Source organism: Pinus tabuliformis, chromosome Q, assembly GCF_031772625.1.
Source record: "Pinus tabuliformis cultivar Carrire ecotype Pingquan chromosome Q, CPIR1, whole genome shotgun sequence".
In the NCBI taxonomy this organism is placed as follows: domain Eukaryota; kingdom Viridiplantae; phylum Streptophyta; class Pinopsida; order Pinales; family Pinaceae; genus Pinus; species Pinus tabuliformis.
Window position 1 is genome coordinate 1,271,710,262 of NC_142296.1, and position 9,400 is coordinate 1,271,719,661.

The 9,400-nt window shown below is 31.8% G+C and overlaps 1 pseudogene; it reads left to right on the top strand.

Annotated features, from left to right (window-relative positions):
* Positions 1-756: 756 nt before the first annotated feature.
* LOC149224479 (auxin-responsive protein IAA13 pseudogene) lies at positions 757-1,394 on the top strand (annotated as a pseudogene).
* The last annotated feature ends 8,006 nt before the right edge of the window (positions 1,395-9,400 follow it).

A 9,400-nucleotide genomic window follows, 5' to 3' on the forward strand; every position in this document is an offset into this window, starting at 1 on the left:
TAGGCATAAGCAGAATAACGGTATTTTATTGTTCATTGGACAAGCTAATGTAAAGAAGGTTGCTATGAGAAAATCCATAAAAAGTTAGTATGTGATGATTGAAATTGAAAGTGTAATAAACATTGTTACATTTAAACCCTGAGCTTGGCCAACCCAAAATCATTATCTCATTTCAATTCTTACATCTAGCGTTAATTTATACTGTTTTTTAGGTGATTCCTTGTTTTCTATTATCATTGATTTTGATGTGTGCTTGCATTTCCCCGTACAGTTTATTTTCCTGCTAAATAGGGTTAGGCAATTCCTTATTTTCTATTTTGATCACCTTTGTAATTTGCTTTCAAAATCCTATAATCCGTTTTAAGTTATTTTGTAGTTGATGTGGCTTATATGTTTCTTTGCCATTTATTTCTTCCAATAAGTTGCTCGTTTCTTATGATATGGCATCATTGAAGTAGGTGACACCTGATTTTCTCTCTTCATTGAAGTAGGTTACACCTGATTTGCTCTGTTAATCCTAATTCTATATTTTATTTGATATTAGACTCTTACTTGCGAGGAATTTTGTATTTGTCTGATATTATTTTCTGTTATGGGCAGACACATCTTCGTTGTGATATTATTCTTTCGCTAATCTTTTTTTCCCGGGAGCATCTGGATATTGGTGAAGTAATAGACTGGCTTCCTATCTGGGCTTACAAGAGAAATTTTCACGGTTCCCTTCCTGAAATTTCCGTAGAAAATCAACAATCTGCCATGGCAGGAAGTTTTGTGCAAAGCCTCAGCAATTCATTATATGTCAAGGTGAATATGGATGGTATGCCCATTGGTAGAAAGGTCGACTTGAATGCTTATGAATCATATGAGAGTCTTCGTCATGATTTGGAGAACATGTTTCAACGAACTATGCAGAGTGAGTAGCATTCGACCTTATTTTCCGTGTTCATGGCTTTCATTCATGTAAGGATATAAACACATATGATATGATTTTCAGATCTCATTGAAGCTTGCAATCCCATGGTAAATAAGCATCCCATGAAGCCTTTGAGGCTCCTGGACACTAGTGCTGATTTTGTACTAACTTATGAAGATGGTGAAGGAGACTGCATACTTGTGGGAGATGTTCCATGGAAGTAAGCTCCGATTCCTGAAACTCCATACTTTTTTATTGAGACAATTGATTTTGACTTTATGGAAATTACAAAGATCACAATAGATCTATGTTTTGCAGAATGTTTCTTCATACAGTCAAAAGACTAAGGATCATGAAAAACTCAAGCACAAATAGCTTAAGTACGCTACAGTCAAACTCCCATTCTCTTCATGTTCACTTTCTTTATATTTTTATCAGGCAATATGGAGGGTTATTCTATTTTTTGGGTGTTTCGTGTTAGAACTAGTATGTGACAGTAGAGTAATTTTTGTTTGCAGCTAAAAAAGGCTCAAAGAAGAGAAGGGTTACTTGAGTGGCAATGCCAATGTCAAGTCCAGTCAATGACAGATTTTGCACCATCATTGAAGCAGAATGCTACTGGATCACAAGCCTCTCATAACGGTCATGGTGACCACGTTGCAGAAATGTTTATTATTATTTTCCAGTATTTCCATCAGCCTATAACCCACTCCTGCCATTTTACACTATTGCTTATGATGTTATATAAATTTAACTGTTGATGCAAACATTTTCTTCGTGGAATTTGCAAAATGCACACTTAAACTTCCCCGTTGATTGGTCTATTTGTTATTTGCTTCATATTATAGCATGGATCACATTCATTGGACTTGCTTACCATGGTTGCACTTCTTGTTTTCTTCTTATGGTAACATTTGCGAAATTGATTTGCTTTTCGGCTGGGCTGCATTTTCTTTGCCCCTTGTGCTACCTATAAAATCGTACTCGGGCCTTGACAAATGCATTAAAACAAGAGAATTTTCCGCACATCCCTGCATTTGTGCTTGAAATGGCGCCCCTGTGAGTTAATATAGATTTATCACCTTGCATTCTATCCATGTTCAATGCATACATATGAGTTTCTGAAATAAAACAAATTGGCAAAATAGCATCAAAACTGCTGATTTTCTAGTGTTAATTAGACTAGCACAATTTTCTGTAACTAATAATTACTTTTAACCATGTATGATATTACGTTAACATATTCAGAACAAAATATTATCAAAACTGCTGATTTTCTAGTGTTAATTAGACCAGCATAATTTTCTGTGACTAATAATTACTACTAACCATATATGATATTACTTTAACACACTCCAGAACATCATTAAGTGATTATACTCAGAAAATTCAATTGTGAAACATTATCGGTCTCATAACTCCTTAGAAACTTTGGCCTCCTCCTCAGATAGCTTCAGATCTGCGTGAGAGAGAAAAATGTGTATGAAAAGCATGTGACTGGTGTGTATGAAAACAAAAAGTTAAAGTATCTTCTATAATAATTTTAAAGTGCCCAAGAGACAACTCTCTTTGCAAATTAAATTTGATCTTCTTCCTTTTAATTTTATTTCTCTTAATTTAAAATTTACTTTTTTCTTTCTTTTGACTTGTGTAGAATACTTTTTGTAACTACCCAAAAATCAACAAAAACTATGTCCACTTTACTGAAGTATCCTTTTAAGACCATCTCCAGCAAAATGAGATTAGCAATATTAATATGAGAAATGTAGCAGGTTGGAATACCGACAGTAATAGATTTTCAAGCTCCAGCTTTAGAGTCTAGACAGCCATGATAAAAATAAAAATAATATGTAATGTTGTCTACTTCTACCATAATGAAATTAAAACAGTAAGAAATTCCCCTAATTAACTGACTGAAGCCAAGCAATTGACGTTTCTCTGGGGTACACTCAAATCATAAGCTGCCGGTGACCCCTACCCTATGAAACAAACAAACCTGATGAACAGTTTAACACTCCCTCAATCCCAGCACTCTAGTCAATCAACACGAGTTGCTTGAGCTTCAAGGTTCGATGGCAAGTCCACTCTAGGCTTAGGTTATCGGACAACCCCGCCACAAAGTCCACAGTTGACGGTTCTTTTGGACCTTGACCTTCGGATCACCAAACTCTAAAATCATGTCGAAGATTCCATATATTAGTGGAGTGGTTCCATATTTTATTTTGTTCTGTGTGATCAATTGTCAATTTTCTTTCATACCATCACACTCTTGTGATCACTTTTGCTTTTAGTTTTATAATATCCACACATGTTTCAGTTCGTTCGTTACCTTTTATTTATTTTTGACGATCATTAATCAAAGGGAAGTTGGTTCCTTTCCTGGTAGTACGACCAAGTAAGCAATCTTCGTTTCTTCCGGTTTTAGTAATAAAGTTTATGATGGGCGTTTATTTGATTCTATGTTCATTCTAACACTCCGTGAATCAACGCTCGCGTATGTTTATTACTCGAGGGTTTTAAAGGTTTTTTACTCATGATATGTATATTTGTTTATGTATAGAATTAAATTTGAAACCTAAATAATTTTGTTAAATATATAAATGAAATTTTTTTAGTTGAGTTATTTGGACAAGTTGTAGGAAATAAATTAAATGTAATATAGTAGGACGAGTGTTATGGTGTCTTTTATCACATGTCTTTTCGCATATATATTAATAAGTTAAAAAACTGAAAGTGATATGTTGGTCTCATATTTATTGGGATAGTTATAATTTTTTTCCTCTATGTTGATAATATTATTGATAATATTATTCTTTTGATGACTAGCTATGTTTTGTTGGTTAAATATTGAAAATATGGTTTTTTTGAAAGTTTCTATTCCAAGATGTGTAAAAATGTTAATATTAACAAAACTAAAGTCATGATCAGTAAATCCAAAAATATTACATATGATACTTTTATATATGACAAGAATTATCTCAAAGAAGTTCCTTCATATAAATATCTTGGAATCTATATTCATTACAAGCTCAATTGGAATTATAGTATTGAGAAAAGATTAAATAGATATGGTAAGCTTATTATGAGTTTGAAAACAATTGTATGTTAAAAGATCTTTGGATATGAGATTAAAAGAAAATCATCTTTCAAACTATTGTCACTCTCATTTATTTATAGGGATGTAAGGTGTAGTGTTGCAATATCTCTAGAGACTCATGGGGGGATTTATAACTTACAATCTCAAGTAGAAATAGCATAAAGATGATAGTGTTGACTAGAACATTAAGAGATAAAGGAAGAAATTATTTTGCAAAATAAAGATGATATAAAAAATATTATTACACTGAAATTTAAGGAGAAATTGTGAGCTGATAAAGAGTTAGAGGGTAAAATAATACAAATATATTATGAGGGTCATAAACCCAATATTGAAGGTAAAAAATATCTCTCTATATTATCTAATGTTAAGAAGAAAATAATTATTGTTAAAATAAGAACAATTTTTTATGATTTTCATAGTGACATTAGGCATTGGTCAATTCCCAAAACACCTTTGTGACACTAAGAGGATTGAAGTTCAAAAACATTTTTTATTAAATTGTCCATCTTATAAGATATAATTTTTCAAATATTTGTTAACTACTAATCTTCTTGATATTTAATGTAAGAAAAGTTATGGTCATCTTGGAAGGCTTCTATTGATGCCTTTTAAGCATAGAAATAAAATGCTAACAATTCCAAGTAAGCTCCTACCTTCTTAAGTTCAATAAATCATATCATTGTTAGTGTAAATTTGCCATCACCATCATCATCAATACATGAAATATTTGTGAGAATTTAGCTTTTAAAAATTATGGAGATATTCCTCCTCTAGGGAAAAAAACTAATTTCTTCTTGACGATTAAAACCATTAGAATAGTATTTTATAATTAACATAAAAATTATATATTGTAATTTAACATATATTTCATTTTTTGTTTCTTTGAAAATTGAGGGTTTTATATTACTCAGCAAAACAAAAATACATAGATTTTCGAGACATCTCCCTTTGGAGTATATTTCTCTTTTCCATACATCTACAAGCAAAGTTCAAACTCAAAAACCCTCAAATAAACCCCAATACAAAAATAATGCAAAAGCGTTAGAGCTTCCAAGCAATAATCTTTTTGGAGACAAAGCTCCAAACCGTTTTTAACATGGAAAAGGAATTTTATTTCCTTATTGTAAATTATTTTAATTTATTTAATTCTAAAAGAACTATGGATAGAGATAAGTGTTAGAAAAATATTATATATGACAGAGAAATGCAAGACATATAATATGTGGAAAAACACTAACACATAAAACCAGAGAGACACAAATATATGTGGTTCACCCAGTTTGGAGTACGTCCACCCCGAACAGCCAGTCCCTCCTTTATATTATCCAGCAAAATGAAGAGACATAACCTACAGTAGATTTGCTGTAATATCCTCTATTTTCTCTCACAGTCTCACCTCTCTGTTTCTCGCTCTGAGAATACACATCTATTACACACCCTAAATACAACACCCTCATACAAAGAAAGGGGTTTCCTGCTAGCAAAAAAAACCCTAAACTAAACATAATTTCTACCGTCAGATCATCCGCCTAATGAATGGCCCAGATTGACTAGAAATTACTATACTTTTATAAGGAAATTTTACATCTGTTTTTAGCTTCGGGGGCACTGCCCTCGAAACCCTCGTCGGGGGACCGCTGGCCCCCAGACACCCCAGCCGGGGGGGGATCGGCCCCCCCGAACCCCCACCTTGGGGAACAAGTCCCCCCTACACCCCCCTGCATGGAGGGGTGTACAATCTTCCTGGGGTATATATTCGGCTAAAACAAAGACCTCTAAATAACCATGCTCCATGCCCAACAATAAGATTGAGTAGATAGTATATTTAACAATAAAATATACCTTTTAAGGTGTGAAAGGTTTAGGAAATAAATCATAAGAGATTAGAGGAGAAAAAAAATTGCAAAAATTTGCAAATTGTTAGGTTAAGAAAAAGTTTGAACTATTGGAGTGTTTTTAGGATCTTGAAAATCTATTACGTTTCTTAATTCTACTTATTGTAAGCCTATAAGAAATAAGAAATAATGGCCAAATGAATGTATAATGACACCAAGGAATTCCAATGTATGTTGAATTTGATTAATAGATCATACCTACTTGCATGCGTTATTGTGAGAATTTTTTGGTCTATTTATCGATATGGTAATGATTGATTTTGTTAGAAGTATGAAGGATAATTTCATTGAATATGAATTCTTACTCAAGAATTTATATATGCTATCTCTGTAATAAAATATGAGTGCATGGATTCATTGGAGAGGTGTGTGTAGGTGAACGTAGTAGGAAAAGTCAATTTTGTGCACAGTAGAAGAGCATAGTGGGGCCATAACCCACAGTTCTAAAGACTGAGACGAGTAAAAAGATTGAAAAAAACAGATCCGCATAATTATTTTTCATCAAATGGTATTAGAGAAAATGTTTTCTCATGAGAATTGAAGAGAAATCAGAGCATGTACACTCTTTGGAAGAGATTTAGAGCTTGCAATAGTTGGAGTTTGGAAATCATATTGAGGTAGTAGTGATGAATATGCTTACATCAGGAGGATTATAGCCAAGAACAAGTGAAGTTTGTGAAAATAAAAACTTGTGGCAAAGAAACTTTGCAAGTTCCAAATTTGATTACAAGAAGGATGATAGTGAATGTTCTCAGGTGAAGTGAATATTTGTTGAAGCCTAAAAGGAGCAGAGAAGTTCAAAAGGTTTTAGAGGAGAGAACCAATGATACCAAAGGGTTGGGCTTAGAGATAGCTTGGTGAGGTATTGTACCAAGTTAAGGAGTAACTTGTTATTGTAGAGGCTTGGATACAGTCTATAATTGGACAAGATAATGTTCAGAAAGATGAAGGAAATATGACTATTCATAGTCATGTCATGGATTAAAAGATAAGCTACAATGTAGTAATGGAATATGCCAAAGAAAATGACATAAGAAGAATAATGAGCGATGAGGAGTTTGATAGAGAAGTAGCTGGAATTAAATTACAACTAGAGATGATGAGAAAACTTCTACAAAGAGATGAGGGAAACCATAGATATAGATGGACTCTACAGAGGAGAGTTAAGTGTAATTTTTGTAGGAGAGACTGAGAAAAAGGAAAAATTTTCAGTTAAGGGAAGAACTCAAGATAATTGAGTATGATGAAGTGGGTTACATAGGTGAACTTGAGAAACGATCTATTCTTGGAGGAAGTGATGATGATGTTGATGAGAGACTAACTAAAAGTCTAATAGATGTTTAGATAGTGAAGATCGACATGCAGAAATGATGACTGAAGCATCAAATAAGGCCACCAAGCCTTATGATTTTAAAACTAATAATTTTTGTATGGTCGTAGGTGATAAATGGCACTTAGATTATTTTCTTATGCAGGTTGATGAAGAAATGAAGTTGTTGGAGGAGATGGCTGAGATTAAAGAGTTTTTTCTTAAGCATGTGTTTGCAGATATTAGAGTTGGGCAATTATTGGAAAGTGCCATGAACGATGACAATGATGCAAAAATTATTCAATAAGATAACATTGAGAAGATTATAGAGGATGAAGATATAATTCAAGAAGACATGTTCAAGGAGATTCAAATCACTAGAATATTAAATGAAAGTATTATGCCAAAGGAAGGAACCATGAATTAGAGATGGGACTTTTGGAAGTGTGGTTGGTAGAAGACTCAAGTGATGAATATTGCATGGAGGTTACAAATACAATTCAAGATGGTTTTGTTGAATTGTATGAGGAGCTTAATTTCTTGGAGAAGAGGATAATAAACCAAAGACTACATATTTAGTATGCAAAATCAAAATTGGAAGAAGAGGAAATTGTCTTAAAACACGATGAAGAGAGAATTACAAAGTATGATATGCAAGTTCTAAAGGAGGTATGTAAACTAGAAATGAATAATAGTTTTATAACTCTTATGAAAAAAGGAGGATATGCAATAGCCTGTGGAAAAAAAAAAGTGAATTTCAACCAAAGACAAAGTTGGATGATGAGATTTCTAGATTGTTGATGTTGATGAGGAGAACATCCAAGAGAATATGTTGTAGAAAAAACGAAAATAAATAAGAAATTTGAGCTGACTAAAATACTTTACATTAGAAAGTAATTTGAACAGCAACATGAAAGGATAAAAGGGAAACTATAAAAAAAGGTTTGGGATCTTGGAGGATTCAAAAATTAATGACACCTGACTAGTAGGTCATGAATTTTTTCTACATTGAGAGTTTGATGCAGAAGCATTAGAGCTTCCAAGTCATTAAGCATTTTGGAGACAAAGCTGCAAACTCGATTTCAACATGGAAAGGAATTTTATTTCCTTATTGTAAATCATTTCTTTATTTCCAAAATAACTATGGATAGAGATAAGATTGAGTAGATAAGATTTTTAATAAGAAAATATGCCTTTTAAGACATGAAATATTTAGGAAATAAATCATGAGTGATTAGAGGTGAAAAAAGTTGCAACAATTAGCAAGTTAGGTTAAAAAAAATAAAAAAAATCATAGATCTTAGAAACTATTGGAGTGCTTTTAGGATCTAGAAAAGTTATTAAATTCATTAACTATACTTATTGTAAGCCTATTGGTAATAAGAATGGATGGCCAAGTGAATGCATAATCAATCCAATCATTTCGAGTGTATGTTGAATTTGATTAATAGATCATGTGTCTATGGATGTGTTATTGTGAGAAATATTTGTTTATTTATTGATAAGGTAATGATTATTTTTGCTAGAATTATGAAAAATAATTTCATTGAAATGAATGCACTCGGAAATTTATATATAGTATCTCTATAATACAATATGTGTGCATGGATTCATTGGAGAGGTGTGTGGAGGTGAGCATAGTAGGATTTTCCCGCTATCAAAAAATACCTAGCATGGCTATACACCTAGGCCCAAAAAAAAAAAGACCTAGCATAACTATGGCCAATAAAAGAGTATTACATCAGAATCCTTTGCACTACTAGCAATATATATTAAATACTTTTAATTTCATACATAAAGTAAATATTTATTTAATATTTTTCATAATTTATAATTTAATATGGTAAAAGTATCACTTTTAAATAATATTTAATGTAAAAATTAAAAAAGTATATTAGTATAAAATTTAAAAAGGTTTATCAATAAAAACTTCTGGTAAAAAAATTCCCTTTGAAGAAAAATAAATAATTTTTAAATTTTCTTAAATTTACTGTTAAAAAAAAATATAAGTCCATAAAAAATCATTCCTTAGAAAATTAAAATAATTTTTCCTCTACAACTTGTAATTTTTTCCATAAATCATTCCTTAGAAAATTAAAATAATTTTTTCTCTACAACTTGTAATTTTTTCCATATAAATTATAAAAACAATTTTGAAAATTTTCCAACTAAAATTTATTCAT